The sequence below is a fragment of the Agelaius tricolor genome, unplaced genomic scaffold, assembly GCF_023055355.1.
Source record: "Agelaius tricolor isolate 1412-34295 unplaced genomic scaffold, bAgeTri1.0.p SCAF_22, whole genome shotgun sequence".
Taxonomy (NCBI): domain Eukaryota; kingdom Metazoa; phylum Chordata; class Aves; order Passeriformes; family Icteridae; genus Agelaius; species Agelaius tricolor.
The window spans coordinates 14,109,364-14,121,802 of NW_027269282.1; positions in this window are offsets into that span (position 1 = coordinate 14,109,364).

A 12,439-nucleotide genomic window follows, 5' to 3' on the forward strand; every position below is an offset into this window, starting at 1 on the left:
CTGCCCCTGGATCCCTGGCAGTGCCCAAGGCCAGGCTGGACACTGGGGATGGGATGGGATAGGATAATGGGATGGGATGGGATGGGAGAATGGGATGGGATGGGAGAATGGGATGGGATGGGATAATGGGATGGGATAATGGGATGGGATAATGGGATGGGATGGGATAATGGGATAATGGGATGGGATGGGATAATGGGATGGGATGGGATGGGGTGGGGTGGGATGGGATAATGGGATGGGATGGGATGGGAGAATGGGATGGGATGGGATAATGGGATGGGATGGGATGGGAGAATGGGATGGGATGGGATAATGGGATGGGATAATGGGATGGGATGGGATGGGGTGGGATGGGATGGGATGGGATGGGATGGGATGGGATGGGATGGGATGGGATGGGATGGGATGGGGTGGGATGGGATGGGATAATGGGATGGGATGGGATGGGATGGGATGGGGTAATGGGATGAGCTTTAAGGTCCCTTCCAGCCCAGGCTGTTCTGTGATTCTGTGAGACACTGGAGGCTGATTCCACCTCGTTCCCTCACAAACTTTAACTGCAGTAGATGAAATGCCTGTTCTGCAGCCAGTGTGTGCAGTGCAGTTAAACTTCCCTCCGGCTTTCAGTGTAGGAGGGACAGTCCCAGGTTCCGTGGCAGCAGCAGGCTGTGCATTCCTGGTGAGGCTGGGGGCTCTGCAGGCAGCGGGTGTGGGTGCCTCTCCATCTGCCCCTCAGCTCCCTGTGCCCGGAGCAGGAGCCAGGAGGCACCGGCTGCTGTCCCCACCGTGGTGCCTGGGGAAACTCCTGCGCACCCCCAGCGTCCCGGAGCCCCAGGGCCTCCAGGCTCTGCTGCCCCTGCCTGCACGGCCTCTCATGCTGGGCTCTGGTTTCTCTTTGGAGTGTACCTTGTCAATATTGCAGGAGTTGGCATTTCCAGGGAAGTGCTGTCAAATGGAGCTGCTAATCACACTGCAAGATTTGTTTTGTAACATTCCTTTCAGCTTTAATTACTGGTAATTTAGAACCAAAGAGCTGTGCCATGAGCAATGTATTTGTCATTTCTGCAAGTGAGGTTTGAGAGAAACATTCAAAAAGGGCAAATACATTATTTCATACTGGAATGAGGGAGGCAGACAGACACAGGCAGAATTTTAAGCAGCCAGCCTGTCAAAGGTGAGGCAGGTTGGACTGTACAGCTGAGCTGGGAAAGGAGATTTGCAGTGACTCCAGCAGTACAATGTGAAAAATGTGTCCTGATTGAGATTGGCTGTGGGGCTTTTGGTGCTGCGCTTCCAAAATACATCTTTATAAACCATATGTCCATCTAAGATAAATGTCAGGACAATGTATGATGCTACCTTTCTCTTACAGGCTTGGTACATTTATTTTCTCAAAGATTTACCAGATTTCAGTTGTTGTTCTTTTGTTTGAATCAAAAATAATTGAAAGTATTATTTAATTCTGCAAAATCCAGTTAGACAGGGAAGATTGCTTCTTTTGTTTTACTGCTATGAAATATAATTTATAAATGTTTACAAATAATCAGCAGAAACCTGATTTCTGAAAGGGATTGTGCATCTTTGGCACTGTGTTCCCACCTCAGCAGGCACAGAGAAAGGCCTGAAGGTGACTGCCACCCTACCTGTCACCTTCTCTCTGCCTGTGCTGCACAGGTTCCTGCTTAGGGGACAATGGGTGCTCGTGGTTCCCTTGGGCAAGGAGGGTTCTGCTGAGGAGCAATCAGCAGCAGAAAGTCACAATGAACTGGAAAGAAGACATGGAAAACTTCAGCTAAAAACTTCAGTACCTTTTCTTTCATATGAGGAAAAATAATACAGTATAAAAATTATTTATCAAAATAATGCTTTCATTTATGAGTGGGTGGTAGCACTGGGTTAGCTGACAAAGTTCATTCTGTCTGACTAAGCTTGAATAGGGCAAACATTTGCATAGAGAAACAGTCAAAAATTTTAAAAACCAAATTTAGAAAAATCCATGAAAATTTGCAAAGCTATTAAGCAACAGGACAATATAAGGCCAAAAAAAAAAAAAACAAAAAGAAAAATAAGAAAAGCATGCAGGCAACCACTACAAGCACGACAGTCTGGTTTGGACTAGTTAAGAACAAGTTAAGAACTTGGCCAGCTAAATAATTTAAGGTAGTCTAGAGTGTCTGCCCAAGTAGAAGTGGTAATTCTCACAGAAATCAGAAACCCAGGGAATCCCAGCCCCTGCCTTGGCTCAGCTGCCCTGGCCCGGGGCCCTCACCCACCTTTGCCAGCCCTGGGCCCCCAGGTCCCTTCAGCCAGGGCAGGCCCAATGTCCCTGCTCCAGAGGAACCCCCCCTGCCCTGGGAGCCCCAGCTGAGCCACTGGCATTGCCACGGGGGCCCTGCAAAGGGAATAAATCCCTCTGGGGGCTGCTGGGGACGCACAGCTGCTCTGGATGGAGCCTCAGGCATTGGGAGTCGTATCTGGGTGCCTCCACTGGAGCTGGTTGGCAGGAAAGAGTGAGCCAAGGGACAATTTTCCTGTGCCTTGTCAGTGAGGAGTGCACCCAGCTTTGCAGCCAGGGGATGCTGGGGCCAGGAGAAGTCAGGACAGAGAATGAATGGCCCAGAGGTGTGATCAAATATCAGCCTGAGGATCTGAGAGCCCTGAGTGGAGGGAGAGGCTGTGTGTGAGAGAGGCAGCAGCACTCACCAGGGAATGGCCAGAGGGGCACCAGGGGAGTGAGGCTGTGTGTGTGTGTGTGTGTGAGAGAGGCAGCAGCCCAGGGAATGGCCAGGAGCACAAGGAGAGGCTGTGTGTGTGTGTGTGTGTGTGTGTGTGTGTGTGTGTGAGAGAGGCAGCAGCACTCACCCAGGAATGGCCAGAGGGCACCAGGGGAGTGAGGCTGTGTGTGTGTGTGTGTCAGAGGCAGCAGCACTCACCCAGGAATGGCCAGAGAGCACAAGGTGAGGCTGTATGTGTGTGTGTGTGTGTGTGTGAGAGGCAGCAGCACTCACCAGGGAATGGCCAGGAGCACAAGGGGAGTGAGGCTTTCAGCAGAGCTGCTCTGGGGAGTGAGGCTTTCAGCAGAGCTGCTCTGGGAGCCAGCACAGCAGGGGCAGGAGCAGGGGCAGGGGATGGAGCAGGAGCAGGAGGCTGGGCTGGGAAAAGGCTCTTGGCATGGCAGGCACTCACCCCAGCACAAACAGCAATGGTAGCTGACATTCTACAGGGCATAGAGGGGAAATCAGGATCTTAGGGAAGAAAAGAGGACAGTTAATTAGCAGAAGACTCTGGGGGAAATGGAGATGCAGTACTAGCTGATACATATGGAGGAAATGCCTTCTGTGTGCTTGTGTGTCCAGGGACACAATCATCACATTGTGTACAACTGGTGCTCAGACCTACTTTAACAAAATCATTTAGTACACTGTAAATACCCCATAAGTCATTTTTAGAAGCAGCTCAACATTGTTCATCCACACACCAGAAGCCTGAGTGGTGTCTGTGTTTGCATGAGGTGTTTGAGCTCCTGTTCTTAGAGCAAATTCTGTTTGTCTCTTCTCACACTTTCTCTTCCCCCCCCCCCAGTATTGCAGTTATAAATTTACATTAGGAGGGCAGAATTAAGAAGTTGTCAGCAGAGAGGGAAAGATGCATTATTTATGGTCTGATGGATTCCAGAAGCCATTAATAATGGAAATACTGGGCATATTCCCACAGAATGCCTCTTCTCACACTTAAGCTTTCCTGTAATGAGGGCTAATTACTGTGGGTACCATTAGTATCAGACTGGAATTAGGGATGTTCAATGTGATATCATTCAAGGAAATGCAGTAAACTTAGGGTATAAATAAGCTACTTGAAGTGCAAAACCATGTAGTGAAATATTAAAATACAAAAAAATCAACTCAAAATACCGTGAGACTGGAAACTAAGTCAAAATACTGATGTACAGATGGCTCCTTTTTTACCAAATCTCAGTTCCATGTGTGGTATCATTAAAGGCAACCACGTGCATTCCCAGAATGTCACGTGATTATTGTCTTTGTGTTTTAATACCTTGGTTTTAATTCGTGTTGCTTTTAATTAGGCAGTAGTGTTGCTTAATTAGCACTATTTACCTTCAAGTTTTACACATTTTAGCACGGCCTGACGGCAAGCAGTGTGTTTTTCTAAGGAAACATGTTTTATCTGCCTTACCTGTGCTTAATGTTTGCATCATTTTTCCATGTTAGAGAATATTTATTTTAGCCTGCAGAGTATGTAAAAAGCTGCTCACTTAGGTTTGAAGATACCAGGGTCTCAAGTGGAGCTCCAGAGCCAGGCACCCTCTGTGAGACCCTCCTGGCCTGGCTTTTTCAGCAGGACAGAGCTGCACTGCCTGTGACCTGGGGAGATTGATGCACAGGAGCAGAGGGTTGGGATGCTCAGGGTTTGGAGTTAAACTCTCCCTCAGGAGCCCTGAACTAAAGCTGTTTCAGAGCACAATTCTGAGAGCTCCACACCTCCCTCAGCAGGGCTCAGCAGAGATGGGCACGGCACCAGCTCACCTGAGGGGGCTGGACAGGAGACCTGGCTGCAGGAAGGTTCCTCACACCTGCCTCAGCCCAGCAGAACCAGTGGAATTAGTGTAAATCCACCATCTGGGAACCTTCACTGAGCTTTCCAGGAAGGAGACCACTGATATATTAAATAGACCTCTAAAAGCAAACTTCTGTGCTTTTAAAGATATTTTGTTGTTTTAGAAGTCCAGTCCTAGTATGATTTTAAATCTAGTATTAATGATAGAGCTAGAACTCCAAAGTTCCCCATTTCACAGAACTGTCCATGTGCCAGGGCCTGCAGGGGCTCCAGGAGAGCTGCAGAGGGACTGGGGACAAGGATGGAGGGACAGGAGCCAGGGAATGGCTGCCAGTGCCAGAGGGCAGGGCTGGATGGGAGATTGGGAATTGGGAATTGTTCCCTGGCAGGGTGGGCAGCCCTGGCACAGGTGCCCAGAGCAGCTGGGGCTGCCCCTGCATCCCTGGCAGTGCCCAAGGCCAGGCTGGACACTGGGGCTGGGAGCACCTGGGACAGTGGGAGGTGTCCCTGCCAGGGCAGGGGTGGCACTGGGGGGGTTTGGGGTCCCTCCAGCCCAAAGCATTCCATGGATCTGTGAATCAGAACAGGCCATTGCTAATCATGGAAATAAACCAGAGGTTCCTCTCCTGAGGAGGCAGCTGTAGAGGGTGAGTTTCATCAAGTGTTTCAGGGGTTTTGGTAAATACTGGCATTTTAATGAGTTTGGTTTGGAAATGAGCAAAGCTGACAAGTGTGTGTTGCTCATGAGGTAAAGTGAACTATTCCTGTTGTTTTCCCAAGCTCCCTCACCATTTGTTACAGCCTTCCTTTCCAACAAACAGCACACCTGAATCACTCAAGCTAGTGATTTTGGGTTTTAACTCCCCTTCAGGGAGGCACAATTTTGAAAGTTTTCAGGATTTGATTACTGTTCTTCAAAACAGCAAATCAAGCGTTGTTCCTGCTGATTTTGTCTGTATGAGTAAACGGAGTTGTGTTCTGTTCTCTTTAACTCAAACAGGTTGGAACAACAAAGCGAGTGTAAGTGAAGGTCTAGAACAGCATTGTAGCTGAGTTCTGTGATCACGTTTAATGGTAGTTTACACAGTGTGTATTTAAAGAAAAATATTCCCATGCTCTTAATATTTAGAATCTGTGGGCATGGACAGGAGGTTTGGGAACCTTCTGTAACAGGCGAGCTTTGTGCTCCCTCCCACGGGCCCATCTGCGAGCGCTGAGTGGAGCTGCAGCAGCCACACACGGCGTGCGGGGACGACAGGCTGTGCTGGCAATGCTGCTGCTCAGGGCTCAGCATCCCGGTGTGGGGCTGCTCCAGCATCCAGGGAGCCCCGTGCTCAGAGAGAGCCCAGCCTGCGCTTGGACAGACCCAGCCTGCGCTTGGACAGACCCAGCCTGTGCTTGGACAGACCCAGCCTGCCCATCTCTGGGCAGCACGGTGACCGTGCAGCAGCTGCAGCAGCTCTGGGCCCAGGCCTGCCTGGGAGCGGGGCTGAGCTCTGGGGTGCCACCCAAGGAATTCCTCACACAGCTCCCAGGGAGCAAGCCAGGCCTTGAGCACACTGTAAATGTACCCTCAGATGAATCAGCAGCAGGTAAATATGAAAGATCACTGGATGAGTTCAGTTCTGCACCTATAAAGGTGTAATTTGAGATAAGGCTAAGTTTGTTTAACCTGAGATGCCAGCTGGGATGAAATGCAAGGTGTGCAAAAGCTTTCATTTCATGGTTGCCATCATTATATGGCATTATGTCACATATTTAGAGTCACGGGATGGCAGAAGGGTTTGGGTTGGGAGGGACCCTAAAGCCATGGGCAGGGACACCTTCCACTAGCCCAGGCTGCTCCAAGCCCCATCTAACCTGGCCTTGACATTTAAACTGATTATGTTAGAAGATCTCTCTTGTTTTCACTCACAGATTGCATCTGGGCCCTCGTAGTATGTTAATGATTATTGTGGCTGTTTGCTTTGCCTTTTTGCTTCCTCTGATACATGGAACATATTTTTAACTCCTATTCATCATGCAGAGAGCTCTGTCTTCAACTCAGTCATACACAGCTCATGTAATACTTATTTATACCCCAGTCAGCACTGGCAAGCTGTAAATGCTGCAGGCAAATGAGAGAAGTTGGGGTTATATGTGGCTCTAACTCAGTCCTTATATGCACATTAATTACGTCACTCTTGGCTTCCACTCTATTTTTTCTCCAAAGTAGAGATCCCAGCACAGAGCTGGGATTTTCCACTGGCATGCCTGGCTCTGTTTCTGAATTCCCTGCTGTCTAACAGGATTGGCGGATTGGACACATTTAAACCTTGCTGGGGCTTTGCACAGGGCTGGGTGACCGTGACAGAGCACAGGCTCAGCCAGCAATGTGGGGTCGTGCTCAGCCCCACGTGCCCATGGCCAGGGCAACCAGGGCCCCTCAGCAGGGCTTGGACACAGCTCCGAGAACTTCACTTGTGCAGGGTGTTGGGAACAGGGGCCTCTCACACTTGGCACGAGCCAGAAACACTGAGCACTTAACCAAAGTGATTGTAAGCTGGATTAGCTTCTACATGGTGGGATGGATAAACTCCAGGTGAAGGGCTTGCCAAATGATGAGATCTGTTAACTGTGTGAATCCATTAATGATGAGATCTGTTAACTGTGTGAATCCATTAATGATGAGATCCATTAACTATATGTCAGAAGGAAGCCACTGCTGTGCTCATGTACATCAATAGCTTGCTGGTTTCTTCCAGAACACAGGGGGCTTTGTGAAAAATCCTCGAGAATAAAACATGCATTAAAAGCAAGCAGACCACGGAGCCCATTTCCACTGGGAGGGCTGACTGACACCACACACCCTGTTCTGCCTACAGCCCGAGCAGCTGGGCCCATGCACGGACTGCAGCCGCCTCCTCTCACTCCACAGAGATCCCTCGTGGTGGGGAGCTGCCCTTGGGCCTGCAGGACAGTGGCCTAAGGAAGGGGACAGGCCAAGAGTTTGGGAGCTGAAGGAAGAAACAATGAAAGACATAACAGAAGAATTTCTTGCTGGTGAATGTGAACCCAGCCCAGGATTTTACTGGAACAGGATTGGATTACTGGATTGGACACATTTAAACCTTGGGGAAGGACAGCTCGGCACCAAGGCAGCTCCTCTGGGCAGGTGAGCAGCCTCTGTGGTGTGCAACCAGGATCAGGCTGGAAAACTCCACTTTTCCACTGAAAAATATAGAAGCAGTTTTCTGTGCATGATCAAATCTGAATTTGATGAATGAATGGTATTTTGACATAAGTGTATAGAATATTGTCACAGCACATGTCACAGTTGAAAAGGCCACAATACACAGAGTGTCACCACACCATTTCAGAAAGCTTCCACCCATACACAGTAACACCAAACCACTTCAGAAGGCAACAAGCACCTGCCCTCACCCTTCAGCCCACCCTTGTACCCCCTGATGTTCACACCACACTGCCCCGTGTGCCCTCTGCTCCCTGCGTGGCTGCTCAGCACACTGGGCACTCCATGGCTCACTGCTGTCAGTGCTGCTCACAGCTGCACCACTGGGGATGGGGCTGGGCCACAGCCCAACGACCCCAAACTGTGCCACACACAGCCCAATGACCCCAAACTGTGCCACACACAGCCCAGTGACCCCAAACTGTGCCACACATAGCCCCAGTGACCCCAAACTGTGCCACACACAGCACAATGACCCCAAACTGTGCCACACACAGCCCAGTGACCCCAAACTGTGCCACACACAGCCCCAATGACCCCAAACTGTCCCACACACAGCTCCAATGACCCCAATGACCCCAAACTGTGCCACACACAGCCCCAGTGACCCCAAACTGTGCCACACACAGCCCAATGACCCCAAACTGTGCCACACACAGCCCCAATGACCCCAAACTGTCCCACACACAGCTCCAATGACCCCAATGACCCCAAACTGTGCCACACACAGCCCCAGTGACCCCAAACTGTGCCACACACAGCCCCAGTGACCCCAAACTGTGCCACACACAGCCCAGTGACCCCAAACTGTGCCACACACGGCCCAGCCCCAATGATCCCAATGACCCCAAACTGTGCCACACACAGCACAATGACCCCAATGACCCCAAACTGTGCCACACACAGCACAATGACCCCAAACTCTGCCACACACAGCACAATGACCCCAAACTGTCCCACACACAGCTCCAATGACCCCAATGATCCCAAACTGTGCCACACACAGCCCAGTGACCCCAAACTGTGCCACACACAGCACAATGACGCCAAACTGTGCCACACACAGCCCAGTGACCCCAAACTGTGCCACACACAGCCCAGCCCCAGTGACCCCAAACTGTGCCACACACAGCCCAGTGACCCCAATGACCCCAAACTGTGCCACACACAGCACAATGACCCCAAACTGTGCCACACACAGCCCAGTGACCCCAAACTGTGCCACACACAGCCCAGCCCCAGTGACCCCAAACTGTGCCACACACAGCCCCAATGATCCCAAACTGTCCCACACACAGCCCAGTGACCCCAAACTGTGCCACACACAGCCCCAATGACCCCAAACTGTGCCACACACAGCACAATGACCCCAGTGACCCCAAACTGTGCCACACACAGCCCAGTGACCCCAAACTGTGCCACACACAGCACAATGACCCCAATGACCCCAAACCGTGCCACACACAGCACAATGACCCCAATGACCCCAAACTGTGCCACACACAGCCCCAATGACCCCAAACTGTGCCACACACAGCCCAATGACCCCAAACTGTGCCACACACAGCCCAGTGACCCCAAACTGTGCCACACACAGCCCCAATGACCCCAAACTGTGCCACACACAGCCCCAATGACCCCAAACTGTCCCACACACAGCTCCAATGACCCCAATGACCCCAAACTGTGCCACACACAGCCCCAGTGACCCCAAACTGTGCCACACACAGCCCCAGTGACCCCAAACTGTGCCACACACAGCCCAGTGACCCCAAACTGTGCCACACACGGCCCAGCCCCAATGATCCCAGTGACCCCAAACTCTGCCACACACAGCACAATGACCCCAATGACCCCAAACTGTGCCACACACAGCCCAGTGACCCCAAACTGTGCCACACACAGCCCAGTGACCCCAAACTGTGCCACACACAGCCCAGCCCCAGTGACCCCAAACTGTGCCACACACAGCCCCAATGATCCCAAACTGTCCCACACACAGCCCAGTGACCCCAAACTGTGCCACACACAGCCCCAATGACCCCAAACTGTGCCACACACAGCCCAGTGTCCCCAAACTGTGCCACACACAGCCCCAATGATCCCAAACTGTCCCACACACAGCCCAGTGACCCCAAACTGTGCCACACACAGCCCAGTGACCCCAAACTGTGCCACACACAGCACAATGACCCCAATGACCCCAAACTGTGCCACACACAGCACAATGACCCCAATGACCCCAAACTGTGCCACACACAGCCCAGTGACCACAAAGTGTGTGCCTACAGGATACAAACCAACTTTTCTATTTTCTGCTATTGAAAAAACTTTTTTTTTTCCCCAGAATTGAAAGCACTATCAGCCTTTTTTATTTCCTCAATTGTTACTTTTTGTATTCCTATTTTGGTAATTGTACCCTTGAATATCCAGATTCCTTCTACTGAAAACCAACAGGATTTTATAATACTGACTACGATGGACTGTAAAATCCTACAGGTAATTTATTTTTTCATTTCTAGTATATGCAGTATGATAAATAACTATATATAAATACAAGACAAGAAGTTATGTTCCTTTACATTGGCATAGAAAGCACTTTATGAATGTTTTATGTGTAGCAATATGCATATAATACAAACACTATTGGAGAGAATGTATTGGTGAATCCTTTCTGAAACAGGGAAGTACCTGGTTGAGTGAAGGAGAGAATAAACCCACTGGAGCTGTTCTTAATTTTATTTTTTGGTCAATAATTGCCACACCAGCAATGGGTTTTGTTTTTTTTTTTTTTTTCCCCACAATATTCACTAATTCCCCACAATTTTGGGGGAATTGAGTAATGCCTATAATTCTGCATCTTGTGAATCCTGTTCTGTACTTTCACTTCTACAAGTTTTGTCTCTGCATCGTCGTGCTGCTCTTCGATCCCTGGCTCAGTGGCCTCAGCAGTCACTCCTTTCTGCGAGGCGCAGGAAGCGGCGCCCTTCCCTGCGCTCCCAGAGCCTCCCCGGGGCCTGTGGCATCAGCCGGGTGGGCTCTGGGCACGGAGCAGCGCCGGGCCCTCGGTGACCTCTGTGCTCTGAGCTCTGAGCAGCGCCGGGCTCTCGGTGAGCTCTGAGCTCTGAGCTCTGAGCAGTGCCGGGCTCTCGGTGAGCTCTGAGCTCTGACAATGCCGGGCTCTCGGTGACCTCTGTGCTCTGAGCTCTGAGCAGCGCCGGGCTCTCGGTGAGCTCCGAGCTCTGAGCTCTGAGCAGTGCCGGGCTCTCGGTGAGCTCCGAGCTCTGAGCTCTGAGCAGCGCCGGGCCCTCGGTGACCTCTGTGCTCTGAGCTCTGAGCAGCGCCGGGCTCTCGGTGAGCTCCGAGCTCTGAGCTCTGAGCAGTGCCGGGCTCTCGGTGAGCTCCGAGCTCTGAGCTCTGAGCAGTGCCGGGCTCTCGGTGAGCTCCGAGCTCTGAGCAGTGCCGGGCTCTCGGTGCACTCTCGGTGTTCTCTCGGTGCACTCTCTGTGTTCTCTCGGTGCTCTCTCGGTGCACTCTCGGTGTTCTCTCGGTGCTCTCTCGGTGTTCTCTCGGTGTTCTCTCGGTTCTCTCGGTGCACTCTCGGTGCTCTCTAGGTGCACTCTCGGTGTTCTCTCTGTGTTCTCTCGGTGCTCTCGGTGTTCTCTCGGTGCACTCTCGGTGTTCTCTCGGTGCTCTCGGTGTTCTCTCGGTGCACTCTCGGTGTTCTCTCGGTGCTCTCTCGGTGTTCTCTCGGTGCTCTCTCGGTGTTCTCTCGGTTCTCTCGGTGCTCTCGGTGCTCTCTCGGTGCTCTCGGTGTTCTCTCGGTGCTCTCGGTGTTCTCTCGGTGTTCTCTCGGTGTTCTCTCTGTGTTCTCTCGGTGTTCTCTCGGTGCGCTCTCGGTGCACTCTCGGTGCTCTCTCGGTGCACTCTCGGTGCTCTCTCGGTGCTCTCTCGGTGTTCTCTCGGTGCACTCTCGGTGTTCTCTCGGTGCGCTCTCGGTGCACTCTCGGTGCTCTCTCGGTGCACTCTCGGTGCTCTCGGTGCACTCTCGGTGCTCTCTGTGTTCTCTCGGTGCACTCTCGGTGTTCTCTCGGTGCGCTCTCGGTGCTCTCTCGGTGTTCTCTCGGTTCTCTCGGTGCACTCTCGGTGTTCTCTCGGTGCTCTCTGAGTTCTCTCGCTGCGCTCTCGGAGCGCTCCCAGCCCAGCAGTTCGGCGCTCCCGGCGGTTTCCCAGCACAGGGCAATGCTGTCCTCTGGCGTTCCCCGGCAGGATTGCCGGCCCCGCTGGGAGCACTGGCAGCACTGGCAGCACTGGGAGCGGCTGAGGCCGCTGTCCTGGGAGCACTGGGAGCAGCTCAGGCTGCTGTCCTGGGAGCACTGGGAGCACTGGGAGCAGCTCAGGATGCTGCTGGGCACGCAGCCGGGCAGGTGCTGTCCCCTCTCACACATGGGTTAGGGCTCTTTAGTGCCTGACAATCACATTAATGAGAACCTTGCAGCGAATTCTCACACTCTCATTATGTTTCAATTTTGCTCTCACACTAAGTGTATTTCTTTGGTCTTTTATCAGGTTTTAGAAGCAGCTTTCATATTCCTCGGGCATGACAGAGAATATTCCTTTATTTAACCC